Below are 21,064 nucleotides of genomic sequence, written 5' to 3'. Positions count from 1 at the left end.
CGATATAATGCTGTCCTTGGGAACCAAAAAAATCTTACCGCATTATAGGTGAAACCGCATCATACTGAACTTGCTTTGATCCACTGGAGTGAGCAGCCCCCGGCCCGGAGCACAATATATCCGAATTCGTGTTATATCGGGTCGCATTATATCGGGGTAGAGGTGTATATGAATTGAATGGAGATTGTCCCTCAGTAATTTGAGAATTAGGTTGGTTGTCCATTTAGAAAATACAATCCATGAGGAACACTACACATCATTCATAGTTTGCACAACGTAATTCCCTGCATAAGAAGAAACTACTTAAACACTGGTCTTTGAATCTTTAAAGCAGTGCAACAATGAAGATGGGTAGTACTGATGGAGCTCCAGGGTAGGATCATACAACACTTGAGAGAAAGAAAGAGAGAAAAAGAGAAAATATCCAGGCTTATGTTTTCAGGAACAATAAGCAAGCTCAAGATCTAAATCCCTTTAGAGAATTTAGGAAGGGGGACCTGCATAGCTAAATGCTAGAGAAACTCCATAATATACAGAAATACTAGAGCATTATGTTAAAATGCTAAAACAACATGACACATATTGTAATATTTGACATGAGCTATTTTAGAGGGTCTTCCTCCCCACCCCCATCTTCTCTATTACCTGGACTAAGAATAATCTTCAGGAGGACCCAGTGTTTATACTTTGAAGCCAACCTCTCCCTCACTGCCTCTCCCAAAATCCATGTGGCCCAGATGATACTCTCACCACTGAGATGCCACAGCTACCTCTCAAGACTCAATCTGGAAGTGTCCTCTTTCAAACCCAACCTCCCTCCCTCGAAAACACAACATTGCCATTCCAAACACCACAGTAATCTAGTATCAGAGGGGTAGCCTTGTTAGTCTGGATCTGCTTTCACAGTAATCTAGTACTTGCCTCAGGAACAATCAGTGGGGCACAATCCTGTGCCACATCAAATTCTAGAAGCATTCTCCCCTTTCCACCCCAAATGGCCCCTCACAATAGCACCCCATAAAATAGCATAGTTCTGCACTCACATTCCTGTACTCTGCGAATACTCTTTCCCAGCCACTCCCAAACATTCCCTCATCTACACCATAAGAGCCAAGCTGTGCCACACGGCCCATCACATCAACACTCCTTGATCTGATTCAGGAAGGCAGGCAGGGGCCCCATTCTTGCTTCTGAACCAAAACCAGCATCCCTACCACGTGTGCATGGATCACAGGCTTACCACACAAGGGGAAAAGAGGGATGTCTGCATAGGTGGAGTGGAAGGAATGAAGGGAAAGTGTGTCTTGTCAGGAAGTTATTTATTTTATTTTTATTTTTAAGTGGCAAATAGACACAAAGATGATGTCTCTGCCTTAAGGGGAAGGGTTGAGGAACCTGACTTCTCCTCTCACTGGAGTGGTATCTACCATGTGGTGTACTTAGACATTTGATGGAAAAGTATGGGAGGTCTGGGAGGGGAGGAGAGAAGAAAAGAAGCCAAGCCCTGGCTCCCTCTAGGAAGAGGATGGGAGAAGAGACAGGAGAAGCTCAGACTCCACAGCTCAGGGCTAGTCTACACTACGGGGGAAAATCGATATAAGATACGCAACTTCAGCTACGTGAATAACGTAGCTGAAGTCGAAGTATCTTGTATCGAATTACCTACCGTCCTCACAGCGCGATGTCCGCGGCTCCCCATGTCAACTCCGCTACCGCCATTCGGGTTGGAGGAGTTCCAGAGTCAACAGGAGCACGTTCGGGGATAGATATATCGCGTCTATATCCCCGAGAAATCGATTGCTACCCGCCGATACGGCAGGTAGTGAAGACGTACCCTCAGTCAGGCTCCCCACAGAGTACAGGGAGTGCCTGCTTAGATTCCCCTGACACATGGGGACAGTTACCTTTGTTCAGGGGAGTGGGAGAGGCAGTCAAGGCTCCACACACAGTAAGCAATAAAAACCTGAGCAACCCCCACTTGAGCCTGGATCCTTGGTATGGTGGGGAAGCAAAGGGGATTGAGGGGGGACAATGCGGGCCCAATGAATAAAGAGGCACACACCAGTCTCCCTCTACAGCAGTGGTTTTCAGCCAGGGATACATGTACCCCTGAGAGTATGCAAAGGTTTTCTGGGGGTACATCAACTCATCTAGATATTTGCCTAGTTTTACAACAGGCTGCATAAAAAAACACTAGCAAAGTCAGTACAAACTAAAATTTCATACAATAACTTGTTTATACTGCTCTGTATTATACTATACACTGAACTGTAGGTACAATATGAACATTCTTATTTAATCATATAATTATAAAATAAATTTGAAAGTAAGCAAGTTTTCAGTAACAGTGTGCTGTGACACTTCTGTATTTTTAGATCTAATTTTGTAAGAAGTAGGTTTTTTAAGCGAGGTGAAACTTGGGGGTAGGCAAGACAAATCAGACTCCAGGTAGAGCAGTCTGGAAAGGTGGAGAGAGACTGCTGTATAGGAGGCATAGGAGCGTCTCTGCCACATGGGAGGGAGGGAAGGAAGCCTGGACACCACCCACCTCAGCACCTGGGGGGAAGAAGCAGCCCTATGACCCCAGCGCACGCGCGCACACACGATGGAGTAACTTGCAGGAGCAAGGGGAAAGCCAGGTGCTGCGAACCCGGTGGATGGACCCCAGGGTGGCTGCCGAAGGGATACAGCGGGCGGGCAGCCCATGCCTCACTTCCGCACGCCAGAGACCAGCCAACCTTCCTTTCTAAGGGGCTCTTGGGGGCACAGGCGATGACTCTGCCGCCCCAGGCAGAATCTCTCCCCCGCCCCGGACGGGGGCGGTGCGGGGCGCGGCAGGGGAGATGCAGCCCAGTGCCCCCCACCCCCGCAAGGGGCAGCTCTGCCCGGGGCGCGGAGAGGAAGCCCAAGCCCCTTGCAGGAGCTCAGAGGCGGGGAGGGGCGTGACCGTCCCAGGGCGAGCGGCAGCCTGGCCCGCACACCGGGCTCTGGGCCCGAGAGGGGGGAGGGAGGGAGCCTAGTCCCGCGGGGTGGGCGAGAAAGCGGAGGGCCCCGTGCCTAGTCCGCAGCTCTCGGCCTCCGCGAGGAGCCCGCTCCGCCGCCGCTGACAGCCCGAGCAGCTCCCTCCCCTGCCAGGCCCGGGCCCGGCGGGCGCCAGGCGGTGGAGGCCCCGCTGCTGTCCCAGCCGAGTGTCTCCTTACCGTGCGACGGGGCATGGCGCGTAGCGCCCCGGGGCACGGCCTCCTGCCTGGGGTGGGGGCGACGGGTCGGGGTCGCCAGGCCGCTCTCCGCTGCCACCGCCTCCTCACAACCACAACAACATGGCGGCCGCTCAGCGCGCGGGCACGGGCGGCCAGGGAGAGGGGCGGGACCGGCGGCGGCGGCGCGCGGCCCCGGAGCGGGGCGGGCCCGTCCTCGGAGCTGTCCCTGTTTGTTCCCCGCGCTCTCCCCTCTGCCTTCCCTGGCCGCCACCCCCAGCTCCGGCAGGCGCAGGCGGGTAGCGCTCCTTCGCCTGGCTGTCCCCCACGGCGGGGCGTCAAGCACCGGCCCCGGAGCCCTCCGCCTCGCCATAGCTAGAGGCCCAGGTAGAGCTTCTGGGATTCTTAACCTTTGTGATGAGAGGGGAAGCACATGTGACGCAGCCGAGGAGGTTCGGAGGACAAAGGCCAGTCTCCTCAATAGCCAGGCGGGCCCCTTTGAGTAGGGAACAGCCTTACATTTGCGCCACTTTTTGTACTCTTGAAGCCTGGCCACTTCCTGCACTAACAAAACTTCCTGAGTGGGTTTCAACCCTTATCTAAGCCTAAAAATCACTAACTAAATCCACAGTCCCAGCTTTGGAGAAACAAAGATCCATTTGTCAGAGCAATTTCAGTCTGCCAGCTCCCTCTTGCCAGAGAGCTTTAAATGTCTAGGTCTGTGGTTGGACACAGACAGGTTCTTCATGCAGAAGAAATTACACAGCAACCCTAAAGGGATTGAATGCAAAGGGATAGCTGTAGACTCTTATCCAAATGGTATCACAAGTGACATCTATTCTCCTGGTTATATGTGACCCCAAATCCTTGAAGTGTTACATCTGTGAATGGGAGAAACCAAGAGCCACTATAATTGTGCAAGACAAGCCAGTGGTCTCTTCTCCAAACTTTAATGTATTCCATCAAGCAACAGTCCTATCATTCTGTCTCCATAACTTTTCCACCATCACAGGACACACAATTACAAACCAGTTAAAAACTCCTCAATAATAGTTAGCCAACTGGTGTGCTGTAACCGCTACTCATCATGCTGACCAGTATTAGCTCAGTGCTTTCTGGTCTCTGCCTGTTATCTTACACAAGTGGTTCAGGGTTGAGAGTGTCTTATGTTTGTATAAGTGACCAGTAAAATGGGCTCTACAAATAAGTGATAGCCCTTGTGAGAAGAGGCTAGGAGTTTTATCAATTTCCCCAGCATATTAAACAAAATCCTTGCCTCTGAACAATCTGTAGGACATGGATGCAAATAAAATAAAGTTAACTTTGTACTTAGTTAACTGCTTGCTGGTGGAAGGTGCTGGACCAAGGGCTTTGGAGCCTGTCTACGCAATAGACAGTGGTCTGCAAAGCATGGTCTTCCCTTAACTTGCCCTATTTAGTCCTCACCCCTCCAAGGTAGAAAGAGGGGTTCTGTTTCCACAGCTTACTCCAAGCCTTTCCTTCTCTACAGAATTCTCAAGAGGTTATTTGTGTTTGTGGTTTTATAATATGGACACCTATCCAAGATATAAACTGAGACCCACCTTTCACAGAGGATGATAAATAATTAACATAATGGCCTTCAGACAATTAAACCAGATTTGAATTACCACTCTGTTAAAATTCTAGACTGAGGCCAGTATTGATCCCCAAGCCATTAAGTCCCCAACAAAGGTTCTTATACTACACATACCATACAGTCATCCTCTGAGCCTGTTTGCAAAAAGTCCTTCAATCAAAAAGAATCCCAGGCAACCTCTGGAACTAAAATAAACAGGTTCTTCTTAGGATGGTGGGAAACACTTCTAACATTCCCTCTTCCAGGATCAGACAAGCAATTTCAAAATCACTTTTCCTCTAAGAAAATGGTTCAGGCAAACTAAACAAAGCAAATCCTAGCACCCTCCCCCCCCCTTTCCTGGGGGGTGGGGGGGGACACGTGTATTCATCCTTTCTTCAGGATTAAGGCTCTAAAATTCCAAAGTCCCTTTCCTCTGGGATTAAAGTGAACAAATGAGGTATCATAGAATCTCAGGGTTGGAAGGGACCTCAGGAGGTCATCTAGTCCAACCCCCTGCTCAAAGCAGGACCAAACCCAACTAAATCATCCCAGCCAGGGCTTTGTCAAGCCTGACCTTAAAAACCTCTAAGGAAGGAGATTCCACCACCTCCCTAGGTAACCCATTCCAGTTCTTCACCACCCTACTAGTGAAAAGTTTTTCCTAATGTCCAACCTAAACCTCCCCCTCTGCAACTTGAGACCATTACTCCTTGTTCTGTCATCTTCTACCACTGAGAACATATTTCTTTTGGCCCAATCCTCCAATTTGTCTAGGTCCCTCTGTATCCTAGCCCTACCCTCCAGCGTATCAACCACTCCTCCCAGTTTAGTGTCATCTGCAAACTTGCTAAGGGTGCAGTCCACACCATCCTCCAGATCGTTAATGAAGATATTGAACAAAACCGGCCCCAGCACTGACTCCACTTGATACCGGCTGCCAACTAGACATGAACCATTGATCACTACCCATTGAGCCCGACCATCTAGCCAGTTTTCTATCCACCTTACCGTCCATTCATCCAGCCCATACTACTTTAACTTGCTGGCAAGAATACTGTGGGAGACTGTATCAAAAGCTTTGCTAAAGTCCAGAAATAGCACATCCACTGCTTTCCCCTCATCCACAGAACCGGTTATCTCATCATAGAAGGCAATCAGGTTAGTCAGGCATGACTTGCCCTTGGTGAATCCATGCTGACTGTTCCTGATCACTTTCCCCTCCTTTAAGTGGTTCAGAATTGATTCCTTGAGGACCTGTTCCATGATTTTTCCAGGGACTGAGGTGAGACTGACTGGCCTATAGTTCCCTGGATCTTCCTTCTTCCCTTTTTTAAAAGATGGGCACTACATTAGCTTTTTTACAGTCATCCAGGACCTCCCCCAATCGCCATGATTTTTCAAAGATAATGGCCAATGGCTCTGCAATCTCATCAGCCAACTCCTTTAGCACCCTCGGATGCAGCGCATCCGGCCCCAGGGACTTGTGCTCGTCCAGCTTTTCTAAATAGTCCCGAACTACTTCTTGCTCCACAGAGAACTGGTCACCTCCTCCCCATACCATGCTGCAGAGTGCAGCTGTCTTGGAGCTGACCTTGTCTGTGAAGACAGAGGCAAAAAAGCATTGAGTACACTAGCTTTCTCCACATCCTCCGTCACTAGTTCCCTCCCTCATTCAGCAAGGGGCCCACACTTTCCTTGACTTTCTTCTTGCTAACATACCTGAAGAAACCCTTCTTGTTACTCCTAATATCTCCGGCTAGCTGCAACTCCAAGTGTGATTTGGCCTTCCTAATTTCACTCCTGCATGCCTGGGCAATACTTTTATACTCCTTCCTGGTTATTTGTCCAATCTTCCACTTCTTGTAAGCTTTTTTTTGTGTTTAAGACGAGCAAGGATTTCACTGTTAAGCCAAGCTGGTCGCCTGCCATATTTACTTTTCTTCTTACACATCGGGATGGTTTGTTCCTGCAACCTCAATAAGGATTCTTTAAAATACAGCCAGCTTTCCTCAACTCCTTTCCCCGTCATGTTATTCTCCCAGGGGACCTTGCCCATCAGTTCCCTGAGGGAGTCCAAGTCTGCTTTTCTGAAGTCCAGGGTCTCTATTCTACTGCTCTCCTTTCTTCCTTGTGTCAGGATACTGAACTCAACCATCTCATGGTCACTACCTCCCAGGTTCCCATCCACTATTGCTTCCTCTACTATTTCTTCCCTGTTTGTGAGCAGCAGGTCAAGAAGAGCTTTTCCCCTAGTTGGTTCCTCCAGCACTTGCACCAGGAAATTGTCCCCTACACTTTCCAGAAACTTCCTGGATTGTCTGTGCACTGCTGTATTGCTCTCCCAGCAGATATCGGGGTGATTAAAGTCACCCATGAGAACCAGGGCCTGTGATCTAGCAACTTCTGTTAGTTGCTGGAAGAAAGCCTCGTCCACTTCATCCCCCTGGTCTGGTGGTCTGTAGCAGACTCCCACCACGACATCACCCTTGTTGTTCAGACTTCTAAATTTAATCCAGAGACTCTCAGGTTTTTCTGCAGTTTCATACTGGAACTCTGAGCAGTCATACTGCTCTCTTACATACAACGCAACTCCCCCACCTTTTCTGCCCTGCCTGTCCTTCCTGAACAGTTTATATCCATCCATGACAGTACTCCAATCATGTGAGTTATCCCACCAAGTCTCTGTTATTCCAATTACATCATAATTCCTTGTGTGCGCCAGGACTTCTAGTTCTCCCTGCTTGTTCCCCAGGCTTCTTACATGCCTATACACAAATGCAAGATAACTCACTGATCATCCTGGTGTCCCAGTATGGGGCTGGAGCCCTCCCCTCTTGCACTCACCTACTTGTGCTTTCTCCCGATATCCCACTTCCCCATTTACCTCGGGGCTTTGGTCTCCTTCCCCCGGTGAACCTAGTTTAAAGCCCTCCTCACTAGGTTGGCCAGCCTGCTTGCAACGATGCTCTTCCCTCTCTTCGTGAGGTGGAGCCCATCTCTGCCTAGCAATCCTTCTTCTTGGAAGACCATCCCATTATCAAAGAATCCAAACCCTTCTCTCCGACACCATCTGCGTAGCCATTCATTGATTTCCACGTTTCCATGGTCTCTACCCTGGCCTTTTCCTGCCACGGGGAGGCAAGGAAGAAGACAAGAACAGGTAGTTGTTTTACAGACTCTTTCCCCATCACAGTAGCTGTTTGACTCTCCAGTCATTCACTAGCCAAGCAATTAATTTGCTCTTCCTCCTTTTATAACCACCAGGCTGGTCTCCTGGAAGGTTAATGGACTCCAGCTGATTTTGATCTTTGCTTATTAATCCTTGCCTCCCAGAATAGAATCATAGGCCTTGTCTACATGGGGAAATTGACCAGCATAAATCTTCCAGAATAAATTACTCTAATAGCTCCCCATGTGAACACTATTTCAGAATAGAATAGCTACTCCTGAATGTCTTATTTTGGAATAGCTATGCTGGCCAATTTATTTGTGTAGACAGGATCTGCTGCTACTAGGTTACAGATAAGTAAGATATCCTGTCACAGAACTCTTTCCAGAAGATGGTTTTAATGCAGTATTTTCTGATCTATGAGGTGGACACTAAGGTTCATCTACATTGCAATTAAACACCCAAAGCTGGCCCATATCAGCTGACTCAGGCTCACAGGACTCAGGCTAGGGGACTGTTTGATTGCTGGGTATATGTCAGAGTCAGGCTAAGGTACCACTTTTCCCTTAAACCAGTACTTCTGTAAATCACACAGCACTTGTGAGCACTTAATAAAACAAAAGTAGGTTTATTTAAGAAAGAAGTACTAGAAACGAGAGTGTAATGGAAATAAATGGCTACAATGCAAAACAAAATGATCAAATGCAAACCTGGATCTACACTTATCAATCATTCCCTTTCCTGACTAATAAAGTAGATAGCCTAACTGAGCTTTTGGGAGGAAATCTCGACATAATTTATGTCACTCAGGAGTGTGAATAAACCACCCCCGAGCGACATAAGTTACTCTGACTTGTGCACACGTGTGCACAACATTATCTTGGCAGGAGAGCTTCTCTCCTGTCAGCATAGAGCATCCTCATCAGAAGTGCTGCAGCGTTGTACGTAACCAGGATGCAATTTTTAACACCTCATTCCATGGAGAGGATCTTTCTCCCTCCTCTCTTACATTGAAACAGATTTGTTTCTATTCGTAGACAAAGTGAACCCCTGCCTTGTTATAAAGATTCTTTTGTACCTTCAAGGTGTTTCAACTGTTTGCAGTTCTCTGGTTTTCCATTGAAAATCTGGGGATTGAGAAAGGTTTAAAAATTGAGGCTTGTATTGCATTACTTGGTAAACAGGGTCAGGTGACAACTCCCTCCTGCCTGAATGGGCCATCATCGAGACCCATTATCCCCTGGTGACTAATTTTTACTCCCAGACAGTCTAAGCCTACTTTCAATATAAATACATTATTCCTTAAATACTACCCATATATACATATCACAATGATTATGAATCTTGACAAATTATGAACTTTCTGTAGATACCTTACATATTACTCTTTACAGATAAATGTCATGTAAGACGTGTTTGGTGTAGTGAGTTTGTCAGGTCTGAGATGAGAGTTGTTTGCAAAGGACAGGAGACCCTTTGCAAAAATCTGTGTCACTATGGGTCCTATAATGTAGCAGAGAAGAGCTAATGGCTGGAAGTTAAAGCTGGACAAATTCAGACAGGAAATAAGATGTAAATTTTTAACCATGATGATAATTAACCATTGGAACAACTTACCGAGGGTCCTGGTGGATTCTCCATCACTGACTATTTTAAAAACAAAATTGGATATTTTTCTAAAAGATCTGTTCTAAGAATTATTTTGGAGAAATGCTACAGCCTATGTGATACAGGAGGTCAGAAGTACAGCGGTTCTCAAACTGTGGGTTGGGACCCCATTTTCATGGGGTCGCCAGGGCCAGTGTTAGACTTGCTGGGGCAAGAGGCTAAAGCCCATAGGCGTGCGCACGGGGTGTGCCCTCAGGGCTTTGGATCCGGCCCATGGGTCTTGCCCCTCCGTGGTGCCACAGGCCCCACGCTGCTGTCAGAAGCAGCCTGGGGCCCTGGGGGTGGAGGGAAGAAGAGGGCTCCGTGAATTGCTCCAGACACCGCCCCCCGCAGCTCTTATTGGCTGGGAACAGGGAACTGTGGCCAATGGGAGCCAGCCCTGGGCTCTCCCCCCCCACCCTCCTGCCACCCCTGCCCTGGGCTTCCCCCTTCCCCACCCCACCTGTGCCCTCCCCCTCCCCCCCTGCCGCCCCAGTCCCGGGCTCTCCCCCCACCCACACCCCCTACCGCCCCAGTGCTGGGCTTCCCCCTCACCAGTGCCCTCCCACACCTCCTGCTGCCCCAGCCCTGGGCTCTCCCACCACCAACCTTCACCCTCCTTCTACTGCAGCCCTGGGTCACTGGTAACTCGCTCCCAGGGCGGATCATTCAGCAGGAATTTTGAATGTGCACAGAACACAGACAGGATTGGTTCCCATATGGTTACAGAGCTGCAATAAAGTGGAACAATTTTTAGCTTGTGTGACTGGAGGATATCTGGATGCATATTATAAGACTGTCCTACATAAATGAGGAAAAGTTAAGGTGCCTTGATTATTCTTTTGTTCCACTCTTTCTTTCTATGGGGAATTTGCCAATGCAATATCACTGTCTTCCTTTCAAACAAACAAACAAAAAAGGCAATGGCTGTTGAAGCTGAGCCATGGCTAAAGCGGGGCTTCTCCAGGCTGTTAGGCTCTGTCTTGAGTGGGGAGCCTTAAAGATTTCCAGGGTCCCTGCCATAGAGTTTGGAGCCTGTAAATCCTAGGACTGGCTCCCAGAGTCTCCAGCTCTGCCATGCACACTGCCCCAAGTTGGGGATCCCAGGGCTTCTAGAGTCCCAGATCAGCTGACCATTTGACAAATGAATGTAATAATAATAAGAAGAACAAACCAACTTCTTTGCTTTAATAACACAGTAGAACCCTATTGTATTAACTAATTGAGGATTAAGGAATTCACAAATAAAAAAGTTTATAAAATTTAATATCTCAAAATTACAGTCAGCATGGTGCATAAGTTGCATTCAGGTGCATTGTATCACTTTCTATGTGTCTTTCAAATCACTGTGAAGTGATTTCCAGCGCACTGAAGGCATCAGAATGTGAAGGGATGTTGACCTGTTCTTCACTGACATCACTTGTTATGTGATTAATTTTTCCCCGTTGGTTCATATAACCTGTCATGAATAAGATTGAAGTTTGTAAAACTGAGGTTCAATTATACTTCTTTAGACCTTCTATAGAACCTTCTACTTGAGAATCCCAAAGTGCTGTAGGCATATATGCACCCCCTACCTCATAACAAAATGATGAAAATGTTATCACCTATAACACCTGTGACACTAGCAGATCAGCCAACCTGTGTATGACCCAGAACAACTTGTCCGGATACAATTGTAATGCCTATGGTTAATTAACTTGTATGTGGACTTCAAAGAGATGTATTAGAGCAGCAATCATTAACCCATTCATTTGTAGTAATAGAAGTCAAGGATAGATGCTAAATGTGTTTGGCTGTGTACCTGTATCCTGTTAGAAGTTTACCAATGTAACCAAATGTTAGCAACAGGAAGAAAGTCAAGGAAAGTGTGGGCCCCTTGCTGAATGAGGGAGGGAACCTAGTGACAGAGGATGTGGAGAAAGCTAGTGTACTCAATGCTTTTTTGGCCTCTGTCTTCACAGACAAGGTCAGCTCCCAGACAGCTGCACTCTGCAGCACGGTATGGGGAGGTGGTGACCAGCTCTCTGTGGAGAAAGAAGTAGTTCGGGACTATTTAGAAAAGCTGGACGAGCACAAGTCCTTGGGGCCGGATGCGCTGCATCCGAGGGTGCTAAAGGAGTTGGCCGATGAGATTGCAGAGCCATTGGCCATTATCTTTGAAAAAATCATGGCGATCGGGGGAGGTCCTGGATGACCGGAAAAAAGCTAATGTAGTGCCCATCTTTAAAAAAGGGAAGAAGGAAGATCCAGGGAACTACAGGCCAGTCAGTCTCACCTCAGTCCCTGGAAAAATCATGAAACAGGTCCTCAAGGAATCAATTCTGAACCACTTAAAGGAGGGGAAGTGATCAGGAACAGTCAGCATGGATTCACCAAGGGCAAGTCATGCCTGACTAACCTAATTGCCCTCTATGATGAGATAACCGGCTCTGTGGATGAGGGGAAAGCAGTGGATGTGCTATTTCTGGACTTGAGCAAAGCTTTTGATACAGTCTCCCACAGTATTCTTGCCAGCAAGTTAAAGTAGTATGGGCTGGATGAATGGACGGTAAGGTGGATAGAAAACTGGCTAGATGGTCGGGCTCAATGGGTAGTGATCAATGGTTCCATGTCTAGTTGGCAGCCGGTATCAAGTGGAGTGCCCCAAGGGTCAGTGCCGGGGCCGGTTTTGTTCAATATCTTCATTAACGATCTGGAGGATGGTGTGGACTGCACCCTTAGTAAGTTTGCAGATGACACTAAACTGGGAGGAGTGGTTGATACGCTGGAGGGTAGGGATAGGATACAGAGGGACCTAGACAAATTAGAGGATTGGGCCAAAAGAAATATGATGAGATTCAACAAGGGCAAGTGCAGAGTCCTGCACTTAGGACAGAAGAATCCCATGCACTGTTACAGACTAGGGACCGAATGGCTGGGCAGCAGTTCTGCAGAAAAGGACCTAGGGGTTACGGTAGACGAAAAGCTGAATATGAGTCAACAGTGTGCCCTTGTTGCCAAGAAGGCTAATGGCATTTTGGGCTGTATAAGTAGGGGCATTGCCAGCAGATCGAGGGATGTGATCATTCCCCTCTATTCAGCACTGGTGAGGCCTCATTTGGAGTACTGTGTCCAGTTTTGGGCCCCACACTACAAGAAGGATGGGGATAAATTGGAGAGAGTCCAGCGAAGGGCAACAAAAATGATTAGGGGGCTGGAGCACATGACTTATGAGGAGAGGCTGAGGGAACTGGGATTGTTTAGTCTGCAGAAGAAAAGAATGAGGGGGGATTTGATAGCTGCTTTCAACTACCTGAAAGGGGGTTCCAAAGAGGATGGATCTAGACTGTTCTCAGTGGTAGAAGATGACAGAACAAGGAGTCTCAAGTTGCAGAGGGGGAGGTTTAGGTTGGACATTAGGAAAAACTCTCACTAGTAGGGTGGTGAAGCACTGGAATGGGTTACCTAGGGAGGTGGTGGAATCTCCTTCCTTAGAGGTTTTTAAGGTCAGGCTTGACAAAGCCCTGGCTGGGATGATTTAGTTGGGTTTGGTCCTGCTTTGAGCAGGGGGTTGGACTAGATGACCTCCTGAAGTCCCTTCGAACCCTGAGATTCTATGATTCTATGACCTTTTACCTGCTAAATTCTTTTCATGTCTTAATTGCCTTACCTTATGTATGCGCTTGTGTTCAGTTAACACTAAGATAAAAAATGTGAGATACTCCAGGAAACTAATTATCTACATTGTCTTCATCTTATCTGTCTCTATTATAATGAATACCTGGCTGTTTTACAGGATAAAAAGATTAAATTTCCTATGAATACACAGGTAATGTTAACTTCAAAGTGGGGAGTCAGCGTGCACTCAAAGGAGAATCCTGAGTCACATGCTGTTCTTAAAACTCTTTAACAGCCTGCTTCAGCTATAAAAGTGAAACCTCAGGCCTGATCCTATCTCTCTAGTCTGGGAGGGATAGCTCAGTGGTTTGAGCACTGGCTTGCTAAACCCAGGGTTGTGAGTTTCAATCCTTGAACTGGGGCCACTTAGGGATCTGGGGCAAAAAATCAGTACTTGGTCCTGCTAGTGAAGGCAGGCAACTGGACTCCATGACCTTTCAAGGTCCCTTCCAGTTCTAGGAGATTAAAGTTAATAGGAGATACACCAAATAGGGAAAGCTTAAGCTTATGGCAGTGAGATCTTCCAAGTAGTTATTAATTTGGAATACCCTGGAAAACACATGGAAAGACTCCATCAGGCTTTATATCTAAACTGCATTTGGATTCTAACCTTTTGGGATGATTGCAGAGAGACTTTTGCAAGCTTGCAGACTGATCCATCACTGCTACAAATCTGATATAAGGACTTGCAAGCATTTGTAATGTATATAATCTTAACCATTCAATAGTAGTAGCCATGTTAGTCTGTATCAACAAAAACAATGAGGAGTCCTCCTGGCACCTTAGAGACTAACAAATTAATTTGGGCATAAGATTTTATGGGCTAAAACCCACTTCATCAGATGCATGGAATGGAAAATACAGAGGCAGGTATAAATACACAGCACATGAAAAGATGGGAGTTGCCTTACCAAGTTGAGGGTCTGCACTAATAAGCCAATTCAATTAAGGTGGAAGTGGGCTATTCTCAACAGTTGACAAGAAGGGGTGATTACCAAGGGAGGAAAAAAATCAAATTTGTAGTGCTAATGAGGCCAATGTAATCAAGGTGGCCCATTTCAAACAGTTGATAAAAAGGTGTGAGTATCAGCAGGGGAAAATTAGTTTTTGTAGTAACCCATCCATTTCCCAGTTTTTGTTCAGGCCTAAATTTGATGGTGTCTAGTTTGCAAATTAATTCCAGTTCTGCAGTTTCTTGCTGGAGTCTGTTTTTGAAGTTTTTGTTGAAGAATTGCCACTTTTAAGTCTGTTATTGACTGAAATGTTCTACTGGTTTTTTAATGTTATAATTCTTGATGTCTGATTTGTGTCCATTTATTCTTTTGTGTAGAGACTGTCCAGTCTGGCCAATGTACATGGCAGAGGGGCATTGCTGGCACATGATGGCATATATCATGCTGTCAGCCAATCCTTAGAAAGTTTTATTAGTAAAATAAAAGAAGGATGTTATTGAATGGTTAAAACAATGAGGAGTCCTCCTGGCACCTTGGAGACTAACAAATTTATTTGGGTATCAGCTTTCATGGGCTAAAACCCACTTCATCAGATGCATGGAGTGGAAAATACAGAGGCAGGTATAAATACACAGCACATGAAAAGATGTGAGTTACCTTACCAAGTGGTGGGTCAGTGCTATATACCAATGTGATATCTGGGTAAGATTGTGATACACACAGACCTGGGGATAAGTGTGTGATCCTTTGGGATGAATGAACCTCTCATGTGGTGAATTTGGTTTTCAATAACTTCTGACTATATTAGGCCTTTTTGCCTAGATAGGAGCCAAGGATTGGAATGCCTAAAAGGGACTGTGTGTGTCTACTTGTTAACTAATGTGGTAGTACAGAAGCTCTTTTGATACTAGTTTGGTGACTGTAATTACAGAATAAACCACCAGTTTTGGGAGATTGCAAGAAACAAGGCAGGCAGTCTGACCTGAGAGTGTGGCATTCTTAGTGTAGCCCACCCAGGCACCTGGTCACACCACCTTCTACTAATGTGCTTATAACAATCAATAATATACTATTGTACTCAAAACTGTACCTGTAACAGGTTGGACTCACCCCTGCAGCACCTCTTGCTGGTCATCCTTAGGAATTAGCTCAGTCCAGCATTCAGAGCGCCCTCTGCAGGCCAGTGATCCACCTGTCTTCTCCTGGCCCCTGTGTCCCTCCCAGGACCCCAGTGCCCCTTTAACTGGGTCTCCCCCTCCCAGGGGAACCCCCCCACACTATCCCCACTTTGCCTCAGTGTATGGCCACTGCCAGTCATTGTCTAGCCCCACGCCCTGGGGCAGACTGCAGTATCAGCCTATTCATCACTGGCAAGGAGGGTTTGGACCTGCTGCCTTGGCCTACCCCTGGGCTGCCCTCTGCAACCCCAGTACCTGTTAACCCAATGCTAGACCACAGCCTGGGGCTTTCCAGGCTGGAGCTCCCCAGCCTGTCCCAAGCCCTGCTTCACTCAGGAACACAGTCTAGCTCCCTACAGCCAGACCCTTCTCTCTCTGAAGGCAGAGACAGACTGACTGGGTTTCTGGCTTCCCTGGCCTTCTTATAAGGCCCTGTTGCTCAGTTTGGGGCATGACCCCAGCTGCAGCCACTTCCCCCAATCAGCCCAGCCTAAAGGCTGTTTTCTCCCACCCTGGCCCCTTCCCAGGGCTGTTTTTAACCCCTTCAGGGCCGGAGCAGGGATCCACCCTGCTACAGTACCATCTTGTAATATCTATTAACCCTTTATAAACAATGTAGAAATGTCCCATTAACATAAAGACCAAAAAGAAAAAAATAGGGCGGAGGTTAAAAATTGTGAGCCCTTGGGCTGCAATGATTTGTTATAATTATTATCATTATGTTTCATCTGCTTAAAAAATTTGATGACCAATTCTCACTACTTTGTAATTTAATGTCAGGGTTAGAATCTTTTTTGAGATTACACTACAATTTTCCTTTAGTCATTTTATAACTCTTGAGTTTTACTCATTTATATGCTACATTTTCAATTTGTTTATACCTAACAACTGTCTCCTACTCCCTAGGTTCTCTGACCTAGCCATAACCAGTGCAAGTCCAGCGGAGTTCTGCAAACACTCCATTGTTTCCCTTTGAAAAAGAGGGATGACAAATACACAGTTGCCTTGTTTACATGCAAGGAGGAAGGTCACATGGCCCACAACTAAAGATAGTGTGAGTTAAGGAAAAGCACATTTAGCAGATCTCTTCAGGGAACCTACAATAAACGAGGCTTGTCTTTTAAACAGCACCAGTGTTGTCATTTAGGGGTTTCAGAAGGACTTTGAGACAGAGCAGAAACTTTGGAAAACTTAATTCCTTTCAAGAAAGGGAACATCATACTGTAACTCACATGAGAGACACAGAGACAGAAAGAGACTGACCTCAAGTAGTTGCATTCCTGGGGAAGGTCCCATATTTCAAGCCTCTTCTTGGACCTTGCCACATTTCTTGGAATGAAAATGCTGCTTTTGTGCCTTATCACCAGCCAAGCCAGAAGTGTTTCTAATGCTCAGTTGGAGTCTAGGAGATTAGTGGTATATATCTGTCAAAAACCTAGCTCTGCTACTGAAACCAGGGCACTCTTCCCAGGCTTTGACTTGTGACATCTTGATAATCTCAATGATTACATTCAGTCCAGAATAATTTCCATCCACCTATGAATCATCTCAGAAGAAAGATCCCTTTTGATAAAAACCTTTTTTTCCAAAGTTCAATAGTTTGAAGAAGTTCTCCGCTTAGGGTCTGAGCCAAACCCCACTGATCCCAATGACTTCAGTGGGCTTTGGGTCAGTCCCTTAAAAAGGAATTTTTCTGTGGACCTCAGCAGTCTGTGAGCTGTTTTTAATGTTTTGTCATAGATGGACAGACAGACAAACTGGGGCCAGTGGCTGCACATAGATTCACCCTGGACTGTCAGGATTTAAGGGTTGTCTTATATCACTGGAAAGGTGATTTTCCCTAGATAGGCAATAATGTCTTAGATTTGATCTATGGCTTCAACATCTTCAGGCATTAAAGACCAAAGTAAACAATCTTTTTGGTATAATTGCTTGAATTCTATTCATTTGTAAAATTAAATTAAATTAGCAGAACTCGTACATTTATATATTTACATGTAATATTCATACGTCTTTGAAGGAAGCTTCATCATTCATAACACCATCAAAAGACAAACACGTAACACACAGATGACCAGATAAGAAAAAAAAGCAGATTGAATCCAAACGGACACTAAGGGTATGTCTACAGTGCAACTGGACACTCCAGCTGGCCTGTGCCAACTGACTCAGGCTCACAGGGCTCAGGCTGTTTAATTGTGGTGTAGACATTTGAGCTTGCAAGCTCTGGGACCCTCCCACCATTCAGGGTCCTAGAGTCTGGGCCCAGCCCGAGCACAAATGTCTACACCGCAGTTAAACAACACAGGCCAGACATTGGTTTTTAATTGCAGTGTGGACATGCCTTCTGGGCCTCCTCTAAAACCCAGAGTTAACAGCAGACATTCCATTGACTTCAGTGGGGTCCGGAACAGGCTCTGACAAACAGAAGTTGCTGCAAAGAATCATGTTGCAGTTGTCAAATATTAGCTTAATCTTCAAAATCTTAACCACATTTTGATTCCTGCATATTAATTCACTAGACCTCTGATATGATAACCCTCTTAAGTTACGGTAGCGGAAGAAGCCCAGCCTGAGATGGCCTGAACTTATTTTTTGCTTGTGTACATGGTGTTTGCCAAATAAAATTAAACATTAATCATTCATGTTTTAAAATTCATAATTTAACAGACATGACAGCAGTGCTGCTAAGATTGCAGCTTTCCAAATAGCCTATCACATTATTTGAAGGGGAAGTCAACTGAACCTTCCAAGAGTTTACTCTAGCCACACTTTCCAGGAAGAAAATGTTGGCATGCTAATAATTAAATATTGAATATGGAAACATTACAAATGCTAATAAAACCATCAACTTTTCCTAATGTCCTAACACAAATCATGCAGATATTTAACCATACACCATCCTCTCCTTCCTATGCTGACACAATGGAGGGCACACAGGTTGTGTACACTGAGGAAAACAAATTTGAGACCAGTACTCAAGTGACCTCAGGGTCTTAATTTGCTTAAGGGTAGAAGGCAGACAGTGTGTTTCTCAACTCTCATGGGTAGTATTGTCCAGTGGTCTGGAAGCCAGAACCTTTCAGTTCTAGTCTCACCCTGCCACTGACTGGCTGAGTGACTTTGGGCATGTCACTTAACTTCTTTGTATCTGTCTTTTGCCTCGTGTCACTTACTAAGGCACATGAGATCTGCTGGAATGACCTTGTTTACCACCCCAAAGTTCAATCTGGATCAGATCAGGGGCATTACTGAGCAACATGCCCAAAGACGCTGGACACAGCAGCCTTTCCAATCCATAGAAGACTCCAAGGTCGTTGCTCCCTACCCCTCCACGCCAGGGGAAAACAAAGAGAACCATGACTACACCAACCTGTGATAGCCACAGCATTAGCCACCAAGCACTGTGTGCTACATGTTTTGTAACATGACTGAAACACTGTTATATGTATTTAATATGCAATCCTGTATGTTTGTTTCCATATTTACAATTTTTATAAACATGGGTCATACTTAAGGCTAAGATTTTTTCACGGATCTTTTTAGTAAAAGTCATGGACAGGTCACCAGCTTGGCTGAATTTTTCTTTATTGCCCGTGACCTGCCTGTGACTTTTACTAAAAAGATCCATCACAAAAGGGGAGCCGCTGGCGCCTGGCTGGGAGCTCCAGGTTCCCCCTCCCTCACAGCCCTGGGCTGTGGGGTCCCCTACTGCCAGAGGCCAGGAACAGCAGCCACCAGCAAGGAGCTGTGGGGTTCCCCTCACTTCTGGCTGGTCAGAGCCCTCTGGTGCCCGCAGTGGCAAGGAGCTGCAGGGTTCCTCCTGCTACCCATGGTGGCTGGGAGCTCCAGAGCAGGGCCGGCTCCAGACCCCAGCGCGACAAGCACACGCGTGGGGCGGCACTTGCCGGCAGGGGCGGCAGATTGGGCCGGCAGACCTGCTGCAGTCACGCCTGCGGGAGGTCCACCGGAGCCCCGGGACCACCGGACCTGCCGCAGGCATGACTGCGGAGGGGGCGCTCCTCCCGCGGCTCCAGTGGACCTCCCGCAGGCGTGACTGCGGACGGTTCGCTGGTCGCGCGGGTCGGCTGGACCTCCCACAGGCATGCCTGCGGCAGCTCAAGCAGAGCCACCGGACCAGCGAACCGCCCGCAGCTGCGGGAGGTCCAGCCGAGCCGCGCGACTAGCGGACCCTCACCAGTCAAGCCCGCGGGAGGTCCGCTGCTCCCGGGGCTCCGGGGCGCCTCCCGCGCATGACTGCTTGGGGCAGCGGAATATGTAGAGCCACCCCTGCTCCAGAGCTCTTTCTGCCACCCGCAGCAGCAGGGAACTGTGGAGTCGACAGGGAGCTGTGGGGGTCCCCCACTACCTGCAGTGGCCAGGAGCTGTGGCATACCCACTGCCTCAGAGCTTGGGGCCCCGCTGACTTGGGTGTGTGTGGGGGGTATCCTGCAGCTTCCAGCCTCCTGCAGGCTAAAGTCAAGGAGATCTTCGGAAGTCACAGATTCTGAGACTTCTGCAGCCTCCCTGATAAAATTGTAGCCTTAGTCGTATTTTTATGGTGCTGCTAAACTGTTTTTAACTTGTATATTTGCACTTTGTTTCCTGTTTCTTTGCATACAATAAAGTTACATTTTTGGAAACTTGGAGAATATTTATTAGTTTATACCAAGCATAAATGACACTTTACAAAGTTCATTACAGGACTCAATAACCTATCCATATTTATCTTTACACACTAGGCCCCCTAATTCATAAAAGTATCACACAACACTATTATGGGTGACTGTTTAAAATGCTCGTTTTAGGCCTTCTTTAGCTGTACAGTTCCATGGTTGGCTCTTCTAATAGCTGTTATGCACTGTGAAACAGGAGATGCTTAATGGAATTGCTCATTTGGATGAGAATGGCCCTCACTGTGGATTTTCCATCTCTGGACTGACTGCTCACTGACTCGTAGCAATCTGGTGTTGCAAGCTTCCAAGGTATGATCACCACTTGCTTCTTCACTGTTGATGCAGCTCTCTTTTGGTGTTCATGCGCTGGGATGAGCTCGGCACACAGTTCCGGGAATATAGCCTTGTGCATCCGAAAGTTCTGCAGCCACTGCTCATCATCCCAAACCTGCATTACGATGCAGTCCCACCAGCCAGTGCTCCCTTCTCAGCCCCAGAAGCACCAATCCCCATGGAGATGCTCTGTGAATGCCAACAGCAACCCAACATTTTTATCTGCAGCATCCAGCAGCATCTAGTCATCATCATCAGATATCTCTTCTTCCTCCTCACACCACCAGTTGCAACACTACTTCTTGAAATTCCACAAAGACAGTAGAATTGTGTGTCTGGTTAAAAAAGTGTATTGGACCTGCCAACAATGCAGCTTTCAGAAATGGAAATATTTTGCTCTCCAGAAGGCTGCTTGTAACAGGTTCCCCAATGTTAAAGTTAGTTCTGGAATGTCTGATTCCTCTGGGTTTAGTGTGTGTTTATAAGCTTGACAAGCCTAACCTGTTCTTTAACTTCAGTTGGGCCTGTGTTAACTGACAAGAATGGTACTTGTCCTGCAATGTCAGGCTTGTATTGTACAGTAATCGCCTCAAACACCAGAGAGAAAACAAAGCTTAAGAAATCAGTGGGTGGAATGTTTAACTGCAGATA

General features: G+C 46.8%; 1 protein-coding gene across 6 annotated transcripts in view; it reads right to left on the bottom strand.

Moving 5' to 3' along the window:
• The window catches only part of MTMR3 (myotubularin related protein 3), a 193,862-nt gene extending 190,356 nt beyond the window's left edge, over positions 1 to 3,506 (bottom strand). For 2 of the 6 annotated variants that reach the window (XM_039504652.1, XM_039504654.1), the window contains exon 1: positions 3,201 to 3,506. The gene's annotated coding sequence lies outside the window, so the exon portion shown is untranslated. The remainder of the gene's footprint in view (positions 1 to 3,200) is intronic. The other 4 variants (XM_039504644.1, XM_039504650.1, XM_039504651.1 and 1 more) reach the window with 2 other exon arrangements.
• Between the last annotated feature and the right edge of the window lie 17,558 nt (positions 3,507 to 21,064).

Source organism: Mauremys reevesii, linkage group 18 (genome assembly GCF_016161935.1).
Source record: "Mauremys reevesii isolate NIE-2019 linkage group 18, ASM1616193v1, whole genome shotgun sequence".
NCBI lineage: Eukaryota > Metazoa > Chordata > Testudines > Geoemydidae > Mauremys > Mauremys reevesii.
Note: the sequence above shows the minus strand (reverse complement) of the source record. Positions and strands in the feature narration are given on the sequence as shown.